General features: G+C 36.1%; 1 pseudogene; it reads left to right on the top strand.

The window, feature by feature from the left end:
* The first annotated feature begins 10366 nt into the window (after positions 1–10366).
* LOC122755078 lies at positions 10367–14993 on the top strand (annotated as a pseudogene).
* The last annotated feature ends 851 nt before the right edge of the window (positions 14994–15844 follow it).

The following is a 15844-nucleotide window of genomic DNA, read 5'->3' as shown; positions in this document are numbered from 1 at the left end:
CTTTTTCCTCCACTATAATCTCTTTTGGATACAGTTCTAGCAGTGGTACCACTGTATCAAAGGGTACAAATAGTCCTGCAGCCCTTTGGGTATAGTTCCAAATTGCTCTCCAGAATAGTTGGATCAGATCACAGCTCCACCACCAAATGCATTAGTGTTACAATTTTTCCACACATTCTCCAACATTTATTATTTTACTTTTTTTGGTCATATTAGCCGACCTGATAGATGTGAGGTGGTACCTCAGAGATGTTTTAATATGCATTTCTCTGATCAATAGTGATTTAGAGCATTTTTTCATATGGCAATAGATATCTTTGACTTCTTCATCAGAAAACTTCCTGTTTATATTCTTTGACCATTTCTCAATTGGGGAATGACTTAAATTCTTATAAAATTTGCTTTAGTTCCCTCTACATTTTAGAAATGAGGCCATTATCAGAAATGCTGACTGTAAAATTGTTTCACAGCTTTCTGCCTCCCTTTTACTTTTGGCTCCATTGATTCTGTTTGTACCAGTTTTTCCAGCAGTTTTTGTCAAATACTGAATTCCTATCACAGAAACTGGAGTCTTTGGGTTAATCAAATACTAGATTATTGTAAGCATTTACTACTGTGTCTTCTGTGCATAACCTATTTCATTGATCCACCACTCTATTTCTTAGCTAGTACCAAATTCTTTTGATGACTGCTGCTTTATAGTATAGCTTCAAATTTGGTATGGCTAGCCCATCTTATTGTGCATTTTTTTATTAGTTCCCATGATACACTTTACAATATGTTTTTCCAGATGAATACTGTTATTATTTTTTCTAACTCTATAAAATAATTTTAGGTAGTTTGATTGGTATGGCACTGAATAAGTAAATTAATTTAGGTAGAATTGTCATTCTTATTATATTAGCTTGGCCTATCCATGAGCAATTGATATCTTTCCAATTACTTAGATCTGGTTTGATTTGTGTGAAATGTGTTTTGTATTTGTGGTCATAGATATCCTGGGTTTGCCTTGGCAAGTAGACTCCCAAATATTTTATATTGCCTACCATTATTTTAAACAGAATTTCTCTTTCTATCTCTTGCTTCTGAGCTTTGTTGGTCACGTATAGAAATGCTGATGATTTATGTGAGTTTATTTCATATCCTCCACCTTTGCTAAAGTTGTTAATTGTTTCAAGCAGTTTTTAGTTGATTGTTTAGGATTCTCTAAGTATACCATCATATACATATAATGCTTGCTGATGGTTTAGGTAGATACTGCTTATTATTTTATGGAAAACTCCATCTATATAATAATTCAGTTCCATACTAGTCAAACTACCTAAAACTTATTTTATAGATCTAGAAAAAATAACAAAATTCATCTGGAAAAACAAAAGATCAAGAATATCAAAGTAATAATGAAAAAAAAAATCCACAGGAAGGTGAGCTATCTGTACCAAATCAGAAGCTTTACTATAAAGCAGCATTCATCAAAATTACCTTGTACTGGCTAAGAAATAGAGTGGAGGATCAATGGAATAGGTTAGGCACAGGAGACACAGTAGTAAATTACTTTAGCAATCTACAGTTTTATAAACCCAAAGACTCTAGCTTCTGGGATAGGAATGCAGTATTTGACAAAAACTGCTGGGAAAACTGGAAGATAATATGGCAGAAACTAGGCATAGACCAATGCCTTATATCTTATACTAAAATAAGGTCAAAATGGGTACATGATTTTGTAAGGGCTAAAATTCTAGCTATACTGTCTAAAATATCTAATGAGTGGTTGCCAATAAATTATAAGCTTTAGCAAGAGTTAGACTTTTAAGCATTTATTAAGGAGAATAAGAATTTGGTAAAGAGAAAGAGAAAGGCCTAGATTCATCTATCTATTAAAGGGAGAGAGCATTCCTACCTCTGCTCTCCACCAGAGTCCTCCGGAAAGAGAGTGAGCCAGAGTGCCAGCCTCCCCCTTCTTCCTCCCAGAAGCAAACGTCACTTCCTGACACCAAAGACGCATTGTCCTGCCCTCAGAGGCCCTCTCCTCATGTTGGAGCTTTCCTACAGTAAGTATCAAACAGGTGGCATCATTCCAATCATTATAATTTAGACATAAAAGGTGATACCGTAGGTAAATTAGGAGAGGAAGGAATAGTTTAACTCTTAGTTCTTTGGAAAGGAGAACAGTTTATGACCAAACAAGAGATAGAGAATATTATGAAATGCAAAATGGATGATTTTAATTACATTAAATTAAAAAGCTTTTGTATAAACAGAAGTAATGCATCCTAAATTAGAAGGGAGACAGAAAACTGGGAAACAAATTTTATAGACAGTACTTCTGATAAAGGCCTCATTTCTAAAATATATAGGTAAGTATATAAAATTTATAAGAATCCAAGTCATTCACCAATTGGGAAATGCCAAAGGATATGGACAGGCAGTTTTCTGATGAAGAAATCAAAACTATCTATTTCCATATGAAAAAATGCTCTAAATTACTATTGATTAGAGAGATGCAAATTAAAACAACTCTGAGGTACCACCTGACACCTATCAGAACGGTTAATATAACAAAAAAGGAAAATAATACATGTTGGAGAAGCTGTGGAAAAATTGGAATTGTTGGTGGAGTTGTGAACTGATCTAACTATTCTGGAGAGAAGTTTGGAACTATGCCCAGTGTGTTATAAAGCTGAGTGTACCCTTTGACACAGCAAAAAGACCACTTTGGGGTCTTTTTCACAAAGAGATCATAAAAAAGGGAAAAGGACCCACATGTACAAAAATATTTATAGCTGCCCTTTTTTGTGGTGGCATTTAATTGGAAATTGAGGGGTTGCTCATCAATTGGGGAATGGCTGAATAAGTTGTGGTATATAAATGTAATGGTATACTATTATGCTGTAAGAAAAAATGTGCAGCTAGATTCCAGAGAAACCTGGAAGGACTTGCATGAATTGATGATGAGTGAGATAAGCAGAAGCAAGAGAACATTGTACATACTATCAACAACATTGTGTGTTGATCAATTGTGATAGACTTGATTCTTCTCAGCAGTACAATGATCCAACATAGTTCCAAAGGACTCATGATGGAAAATGTTCTCCAAATCCAGAAAAAAAAGGACTGTTGAATCTGGATACAGATTGAACCATATTATTTCTATTATGTTTATTGTTGTTTTTCTTTTTTGATGTTTTTCCTTTTTGCTCTAATTCTTCTCTCATTATATTACTAATGAAGAAATATGTTTAACGTGATTGTACATGTATAACCTATATCAGATTACTTGCTGTTGTAACAATTAGAATGATGCCACCTGCTGGAGACTTACTCCAGGACACTCTGCCATGAGGAGAAGGCATCTGAAGGCAAGATATGTGGTTCTTTGGCATCAGGAAGTGATGTTTGCTTGTGGGAGGAATAGGAGGCGAGGCTGGAGCTCTCACTTTTTTTCATCAGTACTCTGGTAGAGAGTGGAGCTAGGATTGCTCTGGCCCTTTAATAGACAGACGAATCTAGGCCTTTCTCTCTCTCTTTACCAAATTCTTATTCTCCTTAATAAATGCTTAAAAGTCTAACTCTTGCTAAAGCTTATAATTTATTGGCAACCACTCATTAGAAATTTTATACAGACTAGCTAGAATTTTAACCGCATAGACTGTCTTGGGGAGGGAAAGAGGGAGGGGAAGAAGGGAGAAAAAATTGAAAGTAGAAATACTATAAAAGCAAATGCAGAAAAATTTGAAACTAGAAATATTATAAGAACAAATGTTGAAAATTATCTCTATATCTAACTGGAAAATAACAAAATATTTATATGGAGAAAAAAAGCTCTTTCTTCTATGACTCTTTAATGTGAAAAAAAAAAAAACAGAAACCTTCATTTTACCTCTCCAGTTCTTCATTTTTGTAGATCATCTCAACACTCTTACACTCATTCCCTTTGTCTAACTGCCCTAATAATGATAATATTAGCAGTTTCAAATATCTTGCCATTTAGGACTATAGAAAATTTAACCTCATTGAATCCCTTATTATTTCTTTGTCATGTTTACTTTTCTATGCTTGTATTTAGTCTTGTATCTGAAATTCAGATTTTCTATTCAGTTCTGGTCTTTTCATCCAGAATTCTTGAAACCCCTCTATGTCATTAAAAATCCATGTTTTCAACTGAAGTATTATTACATTCCATTTTGCTGGATAGGTAATTTTCAATTGAAATTCCAAGTCCTTTGACTTCTATAATATCCAAGCTCTTCACTCTATTAATGTGTAAACTCTTAAATTTTGAGTGATCCTTGCTCTTCTTTCACAATATTTGGATTGTCCTACCTTTACCAGTTCATACGCTGGCTACATAGAATTTTTTCTACTTAATTTGGCAGCTCTGTAATTTGACTGTAAAATAATTGGGAGTTTTCATTTCGAGAGCTCTTTTAGGATATAATTGGTATATTCTTTTAATTTTTATTTTACCTCCTAGATCAAAGATAATAGGGAAATTTTCATTTAAAAATTATTAAAATGTGATACCTAAGCATTTATTTATCTTGACTTTTTGTCAGTCTAATAATGCTTAAATTAACTCTCCTCAACTTATTTTTCAGGTCATTCATTTTTTTCTGATGTTATATTTTACATCTTCTAATTTCTTCTTTCTTTTGACTTTATTTATATTGTTTTTTATTTTTCATGGAGTCATAAGTTCCCCAATTTTATTTTTTAAGGAATTCTTTTCTTAAGTGAATTATTATGCCTTTTTTTAACCAAATTGGTACATTTTCACAATTTATTTGCAGCATTCCACTTTCTCTTTCCATTTTTTTCCTTAACCACTGTTTCTTTAAGTCTTCCAGGAATTCTTATTTGGCTTGGGTCCAAATAACACTTTTTCTTTTATGCTTTCTCGAGGCTATTTTGATGATGTCTTCTGAGTTTCTGTCCTGATCTTCCCTGTCACCAGAGAAGCTTTTTATGGTAAGGGTTTTTTGTTTCTTTGTTGCATGTGTCTTGTGTTGTTTTTTCTCTCTCTCTCTTTTTTCTTGTTTGCTGTTTGCTTATTTTGCAACCTGTTCCTTCACTTTGAATTTCTGTTAAATTTGGGCTTTCCTCACTTGGAAAGGCATTTTCACAAGCTTCAGACTTTCAAGTGATGCTCTTTTCAAAGCTGTTCCTAGGGTATGCATGTTTTTGGTGCTTTCAAGGTACTGTGATCTAAGGTGAGGTATAGTAACTGCTCTTCTATATCATTCTCTGGTCTTTATTTTCCTGCCTCCCCTGTGACTGAGAGTTAGTATTCCTCTTGCCCCTGGAAATATAACCAAAAAGGTTTTCTGACTGTGCAGCCACAAGTGCTAATGATACTCTCTACTTTGAAAATTTGACCAGGGACCCTGCCCTTCTGTCACTGATCACAAGTTCTCCTCCCAGTCTGGGAACTGCTTATCAGCAATAGAATTGGTAATCAGTCCCTGCTGAATACAGCACCAGAAAGGATTATCCTGTAATCTCTTTATATGTGTGTATGTTTTGTGGTGGGGAATTTAGGGTTAAGTGACATACCCAGGGTCACACAACTAGAAAGTGTTAAGTGTCTGAGCAGGGATTTGAATTCAGGTCCTCCGGAATCTAGGGCCAGTGCTTTATCCACTGCAAGACCTAGCTGACTGTTTTAATCTTTTTATGACCAGTAATCCTCTTTACTCTCTCTAGGTTGATAGCTCCTAAAACTGCTGCTGCTGCTGGAAAATGTTTCCTTCTCAACTTTTGTTGGGTCTGCTATTTCAAAAATTTGATTTTGAAGCATTATTTTATAGTTATTTGCAAAGGAATATTGGGAGAGTTCAGATGGGTTACTGCCTATACATGATTTTGGTGCCACATTACTATCACTTTTATTTTTAAGCAAAACTTTTACAGAATGAAAAGGCATGAGAAGTTTTCATTTCCCATCAGTGGATGACATACATGATGGAAAGAAACAAAATTGTTCTGTCTATGGAGAAATGATGTTCATTAGCAAAAAAAATATTTGTTATCTGTGAGGCCTAATGTAACACATTAACAATTAATAGCAAATGTGCAAAATGGTTTCCAGGGAGGACTGAAGAACATGTAGGAGTGGATGAGGTCATGAAAATGTACTTATCCTTGTGTGAATATGAATAAAAGGTTGTAATACACCTACACTGGTTAAATGTCATAGATCTTTCATAATCACTACTATACAGTATAGCACCTTGGTTGGATGATTTTAGTATTGAGTAAACATCACCATCCCTCCTACTAAATTTTATCTGAAACATGCATCTACTAATAAACTTCTGTTTCAGTAGTATGCAAAAAGATAAAATTAATCTCTCCTGGTTGAAGGTCCAGTTTTCCTCCTATAGTGGTGTTATAATAGTAATCTCAAGCTAATTTGTTTTTTTGTCAAAGGGAGAGAAGGGATTTTTTATCTATTAATCCATAGCATATAATATAAATTTGAATCCATAGAAAGTAATACATATATGCTTGTTGATTTAGTAATTGACTGAATGGTAATAGATCTGAAATGAGGACCTCACTCAGGACAATTAAAAAAAAAAACTTCCTATGATGTGTACATAGGCCACATATGCCTAAGTATATGCATCACCACATACCATGTGATCAAAACATATTTGTAGTCTCTATATTACTTTTTTATTCACTTGCTTCCTTCCTTCCTTCCTTGTAATGAAGTAGATGGGGAAAATAACTTTTGTTAATTGTGAAATAATTTATTTTAAAAGGCAAGATATGATATGTTATGATTTGCACATGAGGAAAATTAATCTGCTTATGGGGTAGGAAAGAGATTGGAGTGAAAGAGAGATTGAAAGTTTAGAGAAGCATTTAGAATTGGTTTTATTAAGAAATGGAGAATATTAGTGCCTATGATAAAATTATAGTATTGAAAAGTGAGAAGAGTGGATAGAAGAGATGAGTCAGAAATCGGATTGTATGACTGGCAGGACTTATTAATTGATAATATATAATAATATGTTAAAAAGAAAAAAAAGAAACAATGGTACTACTAAAGCTTTGTTGCAGGAGAATTTAGAAAACAGTTGTATCTATGATGGAAATAAGGTATATCAGAATGCACAGTGAATTTTGGAAAAAAAATAACAAGAAATTCTGACCATTAGAGGCATTAGAGAAAAGATAAGAAATGAATTATTAAAGTTGTAGAAAAGAACTAAGATAATATAATACTACAGAAACACAGAAAAGTGAAAGCATTAGAAAATAGGAAGAGTCATCAAAAGAAACAGATGTCAAAGTTACTCCAAATCAAACGTCATTTTTATTTGCCTAAAGTGTGCCAAACACTATGGATCTTGCAAATGAAAAGGCAATAGTCAAACAGTATATGCTCTCAAAGAGTTTATATGTGTGTGTGTGTGTGTGTGTGTATGTGTGTGAATAATGGTGTATGCACATATTCACCCATATATACACACATACATGCAAATACATTTGTGCTTATGTGTCCTTTTAAGACTTTTAGTTCTATGGAAGATAATATGGCAGAAACTAGGCATAGACCAACATCTTACACCTTATACAAAAATCAGATCAAAATGGGTTCAAGATTTAGACATAATGGGTGATTTCATAGATAAATTAGGAGAGGAAGGAATAGTTTACCTCTCAAACTTTGGAGAATAAAGCAATTTATGTCTAAACAAGAGATAGAGAATATTATGAAATGCAAGATGGAAGACTTTGATTATATTAAATTAAAAAGGTTTTGTACAAACAGAAGTAATGCAACCAAAATTAGAAGTGAGACAGGAAGCTGGGAAACAATTTTTACAACCAATATTTCTGATAAAGGCCTCATTTCTAAAATATATAGGGAACTAAATCAAATTTAAAAGAATGTAAGTAATTCCCCAATTGAAAAATGCTCCAAGGATAAAAACAGGCAGTTTGCTGATGAAGAAATCTAAGGTACCTATTGCCATATGAAAAAAATGCTTTAAATCACTATTGATTAGAGAGAGGCAAATTAAAACAACTCTGAAGTACCACCTTACACCTATCAGATAGGCTAATATGAGAAAAAAGGAAAATAATAAATGTTGGAGAAGCTGTGGAAAAATTGGAACACTAATGCATTGTTGGTGGAGCTATGAACTGATCCAAACATTCTGTGTTTTTTTTGTGCTGCAATGAGGGTTATGTGACTTGTCCAGTGTCACACAACTAGTAAGTGTCAAGTGTCTGAGGCCAGATTTGAACTCAGGTTCTCCTGAATCCAGGGCCAATGCATTATCCACTGAGCCACCTAGCTATCCCTCATCCAATCATTCTGGAAAGCAATTTGGAATTATGCCCAAAGGGCTAGGGGACTGTTCATATCCTTTGAACCAGTGGTACCACTGTTAGGTCTGTATCCCTAAGAGATTATAAAGGAAGGAAAAGGACCCACATGTACAAAAATCCTTATAGCAGCTCTCTTTGTGATGGCAAAGAATTGGAAATCAAGGGAATGCCCATCAATTGGGGAATGACTGAAGAAGTTGTGGTAAATGAATGTAATGGAATGCTATTGTGCTATAAGAAATTATGAGCAGGATGAGTTCAGAGAAACCTGGAAGGACTTACATGTACTGATGCTGACTAAGAGGAATAGAACAGGGAGAACATTGTACACAGTAACAGCAACATTTTATGATGAACAATGGCAATAGACTTGGCTCTTCTCAGCAGTGCCACAATCCAAAACAATTTCTTTTTTCTTTTTTTTTTTTTTGGCTAGGCAATGAGGGTTAAGTGACTTGCCCAGGGTCACATAGCTAGTGAGTGTCAAGTGTCTGAGGCCAGATTTGAACTCAGGTCCTCCTGACTCCAGGGCCAGTGCTCTATCCACTGAGCCATCTAGCTGCCCCGATCCAAGACAATTTCAAAGAACTCATGATAGAGAGTATTCTCAACATCTAGAAAAAAAAAAAAACTGTGCATTCTCAATGCAGATTGAACCAGACAGTTTCTACTTTCAGACTTGTTTTTTTCCTTCTTTTTTGAGGTTTTTCCCTTGTGTTCTGATTCTTCTTTCACAAGATGACTAATGCAGAAATATGTTCAATGTGATCACACATATATAATAACCTAGATCAGATTCCTTTCCGTCTTGGGGAGGGGGGAGGGAAGGGAGGATGGGAGAAAAATTCAGGACTAAAACTCCTATGGAAACAAATGTTGAAAACTATCCTTATATGTAACTGGAAAATAGTAAAATACTTTAAAAAAAGACTTTTAGTTTTAGTACAATTTTATATTTGAAAGCTTAAAACTGCATCAAGACTTTTGGGACACCTTGAATATCATATGAATTGGTAAGTAAATTTAAATAATATTCCAAGTAATTTCTGGAGATAGAGAATACTAGCAACAATGGGGATCAAGAAAGGGCTCTTGAAGGAGGTGATCCTTAAAATGAGCCTTGTTGAGAAATAGTTCTGTGGTACATAAGAAGTACTTGAACTTGAAGTCTAGCTTATACAGAGGAACAGAGGCAGGAGGTGGGATGTCTAATATGAAGAACAGCAAGACAGCCAGTTTGGCTGGAAAGTACAGAACATGAGGAGGAGTGATGAGTGATCAGCCTGAAAGTATAGGCTAGAGCCCAACTGTGAAGGGCTTTAAATGCCAAGCAGAGTCATTTTAATTTTATCCTGTTGGCAATAACTTTCTGAGCAGGGGAGTGACATGGTCTTACATATACCTTAGGAATATTATTTTGATAGCTGTATGGACAATGGATTGAAGCAAGGAGAGACAAAAAATGGGGAGATCAGTTAAGAAATTACTATAATTGTCCAAAGGAAATGTGATGAGGACATGAACTAGGGTGATGGGTATTTCAGTGGAGAGAAGGGGACAGATGGGAGATATGTGATGATAATATTAATAAAAATATCTAACTGTTACTTGACAACTGTTAGTTGGCCAAAACATTTGTAATTTTTTTCTATAGCATCATCATCATAACTAACATTTATTGGTTATTATGTGGTAAGAATTGTGCTAACTGCTTTACAAATATTGCCTTATTGGTCCTTCATAACAACCATGGGAAGTAAGTGCTATTATTATCACCAATTTACAGATGAGAAAACAGAGGTAAATAGAGACCAACTTGTCCAGGCTCCTGTATCTGGCTCAAGTATCTAAGGTTGATTTTGAAACCATTTCTTCCTTACTCTAGGCCTTTCACTTTAGATACTGTACCAACTATCTCCCTCATCTGATCCACACAGCAACATTTGACATACATGCTATAATGATAATTATTTTACAGATGAGAGAGAACTACTTCTAGGGTCATAACTCTAGAGAGATGGAGCCTCGGGGGTCATTTGGTCCAGGCCCCTGGACTGTGGTAATTAAAAAGAGGTAAGATATAGAATGGTAACTTGAATAAAAAGCAGGGTCAGGTAAAGGGAAATATTTGTTTTGATTTTGATTTTTATATTTTCAATAACCAGGCAGATCTGAACATGTTTGTAGGCAGCTCTGAAGGAAAGAGTGAATAAGGAGATGATGAGGGGATTATCAAAGTGGTAAGCCCACAGCTAAGGGACACATTGGATAGAACTCTAGGCTCTGAGTCAGGAATACTTGAGTTCAAATCCAGCCTCAGTCACTTACCAGCTGTGTGACCCTGAGCAAGTCACTGAGTGCTGTTTTCTTCAGTTTCCTTATCTGTAAAATGAGCTGGAGAAAGAAATGGAAAACCACTCCAGTTGTTCATCTTTCATTTTCAAAGAGGACCATGACATTGGGAAGTGATGTCATGACTTACATTGAATTGGTTTCAAGTGAGGAAGGGCCATGCAAGGTCACCAACTTCAGTCTCTCCTCCAGAGCCATCTGGGTCCAGTGGCAATGTTTTAAGGCAGTTGGGATGCTTCTCTTTCCACTCCCCTCCCCTCAAGGTTCAATGTGTGCTTTGTACTTTTCCACTCTCTGAAAATGGAATTGGCTGCTCTCCTCACGGGAGAGTGGCTTTCTTATCACTGAAGTATTTGCAGCACAAGCTGAATGCCTTTCAGGTCATGACATTGAAAAGGGGGTTCATGTTTCAGGTAAGTGTTTGCATTACATGACCTAATCAGCAATTCTGCTTGAGAACGTGTGTCACAAAGAACAGCAAGCAGTTCCAAGATGAAGGGACCCATCTATGGGAATAGGGCACATTTGAGTGAAGGAGTTTCTAGAGATATGGGGCTAGATCAGGAGTTCATGGCCTCTCCTTCCAAATGTATTCAAAGAGCATTGGTTTCATGGATTTCAGTTTAAGGACCTCTGGAGAGGGGGCAACTAGGTGGTGCAGTGGATAAAGCACTGGCCCTGGATTCAGGAGAACCTGAGTTCAAATCTGGCCTCAGACACTTGATACTTACTAGCTGTTTGACCCTGGGCAAGTCACTTAATCCTCATTTACCTGCAATGCAAAAAAAAAAAAAAGTTTCCTGATCCTTTAAAAAAAAGAACCTGTGGAGGTTCCTGGCACCTCTGATATCTAATAAGTCCTCAAAAATTTAGGTCTTTTTGCTTATATTCTAAACACCTTTAACCCTTCTTCTGAGGTGCTAATGTGTTGAAATACATTTCCAGGTCAATATATAAGGAAGTTTCTGAAGCTGTTCTAGTACTTTCCCAGCCAAAGGCTCAAACCTGTTTGTCTTTGCCTTACATAGGGCTTTGCTAGCCTAATACATGCATATACACACGTGTATATATGGCAATTATATATTTGTTTATGCATTACATCCTCCTCCTTACCCCAACATGTCATATGATTTCCCTCCTTTAACTTGGAGAGGCCTAGCTGATAAGGTGAACTGTGCTTGAAAGTTTGAAGAATAGTAAAATCTGTTGGGGAATCACCTTCACTGGAGTGGTGAATGCTTACCCAATAGGAATTTTCTGAGACATTTCTCTACAAAAGCTTTCTTGTTTAATTTGTGCTTGAACAGAAATGATTTTCCAAGTGAGCTAATTGGAGAGTCATTCAAAAAACAATTATTAATCACCTACCATATGCAAGTCACTATGCTAAGTGCTAGGGGTATAAAAAGTACCTGTCCCTGACCTAAAGAAGCTCACAATCTGAGACTCAAATAAAACAAGTTCTTAGGGGAGTATTGGAATCAGTTTAACACAATTTGGATGTGGTAAGCCCTGTTCCCACCAATAAATATATAACTGAGGCCGACCTGAGAAATGTCATGTGTGCCATGTGTGATGATGCATTTAGTGTGGATATTATTCTTTCACCATTTCTTGAATTTCATGATTGTAGTGCTGCTCAGGCTAGACAAAATAACTCTTTAATGCTTGATCAAATCATTCGTAAAAAAAGAAGATTACAATCCAGATTACAATATTGTCTTATCATTCTTCAATTGGGGTAAGGAAAGATGAACTGGTCCATGGATATATATTAGTTTACTCTGCCAAAAGGAAAGCATCGATGGGAATGCTCTGAGCATTTCTTTCAGAAATTCAAGATGCTATTCCTGTACAGTTGGTGGCAGTAACTGACAGCCAGGCAGATTTTTTTGAGAATAAGGCTATCAAGGAGTTAATAACTGAAGGAGAAATAGAGCAAATGAGATCACTGCTAAATTTTATCTCAATATCACTGACGAACTGAGGTTTTTACATTGTTCTTCAGTGATGTTTTAGAGAAAAAAAATGTGATAGAAAATTCCTATTTGTCTGACAGTACCAGAGAGTCACCACATCATAATGAGGATCTTTTCCTTCCATCTCCCAGAGAGTGTTCTTTTCCCTATTCTAGCTACATTGATTCAGAAGACAATACTGAAGCACCACCAGCATATATTCCAATTAGGGGTGATATTTAGTTGCTTCCAACTACTAGTGACCATTCTAAGTATCAGTTAGATTTAGAAGGAAATGCATACTGTGGGAATTTATTATGATTTAGGGCTCTGCCTTTGGTCTGAGATTAAAAAGCCTTAGGCCCTCAGGGTTTTTCTCTGTGTAAGAGGGGCTGGTGCCCCTCCCCCTCCACTTCCTCCAGGTAAGAGAAGCCCGTGGGCCTTAAAGAACACTGGCTGGGCAGAAAGCTGAGGAAAGCCCCAGCTCCCTCCACCCTGAGGGGAACTGCCCAGAGATCCCAGGTTTCTCCTGCCAGGCCCTGGGCATGCAACAGGGGGCATGCCCCCTCAAGCCCTGGGTGTGATATGCATGGGACACTCAAGGCTCCCTGGCCACAGCACTAGCTTGGCCAGCAAATTAACTTGGTGTGCATAGGTGGTCAGGCTGAGGTTCAGGTGAGGAGAGAGCCTTTTATATACCTGGGTAGTTAGACAGTGAGAGGTGGACTCTGGGGGACACCAGAGGACAAGGAGAATGGAAGGAGGTTGGTGAGAGAAGAGACACAGGGGGTTCACAACAGGAAAGAGTTAGGGTTGACAAAGTGAACGGAGCTTGGAGTTTGAAGAAAGGAGCCTAGAAGTGAAGCAGAGGGCTTTTCAGTGAGGGGGATACTAGATTGAAAGGGGGAATGTTAAAAGGAGGTCCGTTGGTACACAGGAGGAGGCTAAGAAAGTTAGACAGCAAAGAGTAAGCACAAGCAGCTGCAGGAGGGAGACACATGGAAAGCAGTCAGGTCTCGTATAACTTTTCATTTCTTATCTCTTACATTTATTTTTATAAATAAACCCTGTTTTGATTTTTTTTTTTTAGTGAGGCAATTGGGGTTAAGTGACTTGCCCAGAGTCACACAGCTAGTAAGTGTTCAGTGTCTGAGGCCGGATTTGAACTCAGGTACTCCTGACTCCAGGGCCAGTGCTCTATGCACTGCGCCACCTAGCTGCCCCTTGATTATTTAGTTAAGAGGCTTCTTAATTGTTTGCTTATCAATTTGGGAGCAGAGCAATGTGGAGAAATTTTTAAAAGGCCCTAACAGATTGGCTTGGGAAATTAATAACAGTCAGATAGCCAGATAGTCAAAAGTCCCCAGATTAGGCCCAGAGAGTCAGTTAAAATATTCTTACATTTGAATGGCAACCACAGAGGGATTTATGGCCCAAATTATAATTTTTCTAAAAATAGAATTTTTCATATAAGCACAATTATAAAAATTTACAGATTAGGATAAGATAATTTTTTTTATAATACCCAATTCATAGTACCCCAAATTGTAATGATCATGAATGAAATCATAAAGTGCCTCCACCAATAAAACCCAAACCAGTTGTACCTAAGACAAATGTAAAGAAATTGGATCCAAACCTTTTAAAGATAATTGAGGCCAGAATTGGCAAAAACCCAAGAAAACAAATCTCTTGAGTTCCTTTGGCACATCCTGAAGATATGTATTCCTGAGATAACTAGCCAGAATGTACTGATAACATTTTTAAGCATATATGCTATTCTGATGAGATCTATGTTGTCCTAGGTGATAGTCAGAATCACATTATTAAAGTTAGAAATTTATTTGTAAATAATGCCCAGGGGGATGAAGAAAATGGATTTTCTGATAGAACATCAAAGTTTCATGGGGAAAAGAAGCCTTCAAAATACAAATACAAGTCAAAGACTTTATTCAGCAAAGCCCAATCTTACTATATGAGAACACACTCAGATGCAAGTGATGATGAGGCCTTTACCACTTCTAAAACAAAAACAAAAGGAAGGCATTGAAGAAGGGAGGAAGATCCACTCATTTCTCCTGTGGAAACCTGGAAGGGTGTCATTAATAACCCTGCTATTACTTCAGATCAGGAATTGGATGATAAAAAATGAAGAAGAAAACACACAAAGTAAAGGAAGATAAAAATCAGAAAAAGAAAACTAAGACTTTCAATCCACCAACTTGTATGAATTGGGAAAGTAATTATTTTGGGATGCCCCTACAGGATCTGGTTTCACCTGAGAAGCCTATACTACAGTTAGTTACTCTACATTATTTTCAAGGTGTTTCCTAGCCTTATTTAATACTGCATAATGGATAAGTAGTGAATTTGGAGTCAGAAAACCTGGGTTCAAATCTACATTCTACTATTTACTGCCCTTGTGATCTTAGACTAGTCATTTAGATTATTTAACTTATAAACCAGATGGACTCAATGTTCTTTTCGCACCTCTAGATCTAGGACCTTAATACTTACAACTTATCTTTAAAGAAACATTATTGAAATTACAGTAAAGTAATACTTACGTTTTGATGGGAACCCTGTCTTGGCAATCAGAAAATACTGGGAATTTGAAATGAATTATATGTTTGGTCATTTTTTTTAAAAAAAGTTGCTTATGTTCATGAGCACTAAATATTCCTTCCTAAAATGCTATATTTTTAGCTTTGTTTAGTATATTGTGTGATAAATACTTCTCTTCTTAATTTATTGTAGATTGTGTTGTTAGCCTGTTTTCAGGTAGATGGAAAGGTTATCACATTTAAAAGTGGCCTTTAGAAATGCTAATGTCATGATTGAGAGGCAGACAAGGGACAATGAGGCCAAGAATATGATGAAGTCATAAAAATAATTCACATTTATTTATCACTTCAAAGTTTACAAAATGTTTTCCTCTTCAAAAAGGAAAAAAAAACTATGATGGAAGTAGTGCATTTTCTATTTTATAGAAGAAAAAAAATGAGAGACTTAAACTCTGGTCTTCTAACAGTAAAGGCAGGGCAATTTCCATTGCTTTATTAAACTTCTCTTGACAAGGTGTGTTGAGGAGAAAGCTTGTCAACACATAACACAGATGTCTCCTTTCATGGATTTTGAGCTGGGAAGAATCCAAATCCCTCATTTTAAAAGTGGTGTGGGGGTGA

This window comes from Dromiciops gliroides, chromosome 4 (assembly GCF_019393635.1).
Source record: "Dromiciops gliroides isolate mDroGli1 chromosome 4, mDroGli1.pri, whole genome shotgun sequence".
NCBI classification, from domain to species: domain Eukaryota; kingdom Metazoa; phylum Chordata; class Mammalia; order Microbiotheria; family Microbiotheriidae; genus Dromiciops; species Dromiciops gliroides.
Note: the sequence above shows the minus strand (reverse complement) of the source record. Positions and strands in the feature narration are given on the sequence as shown.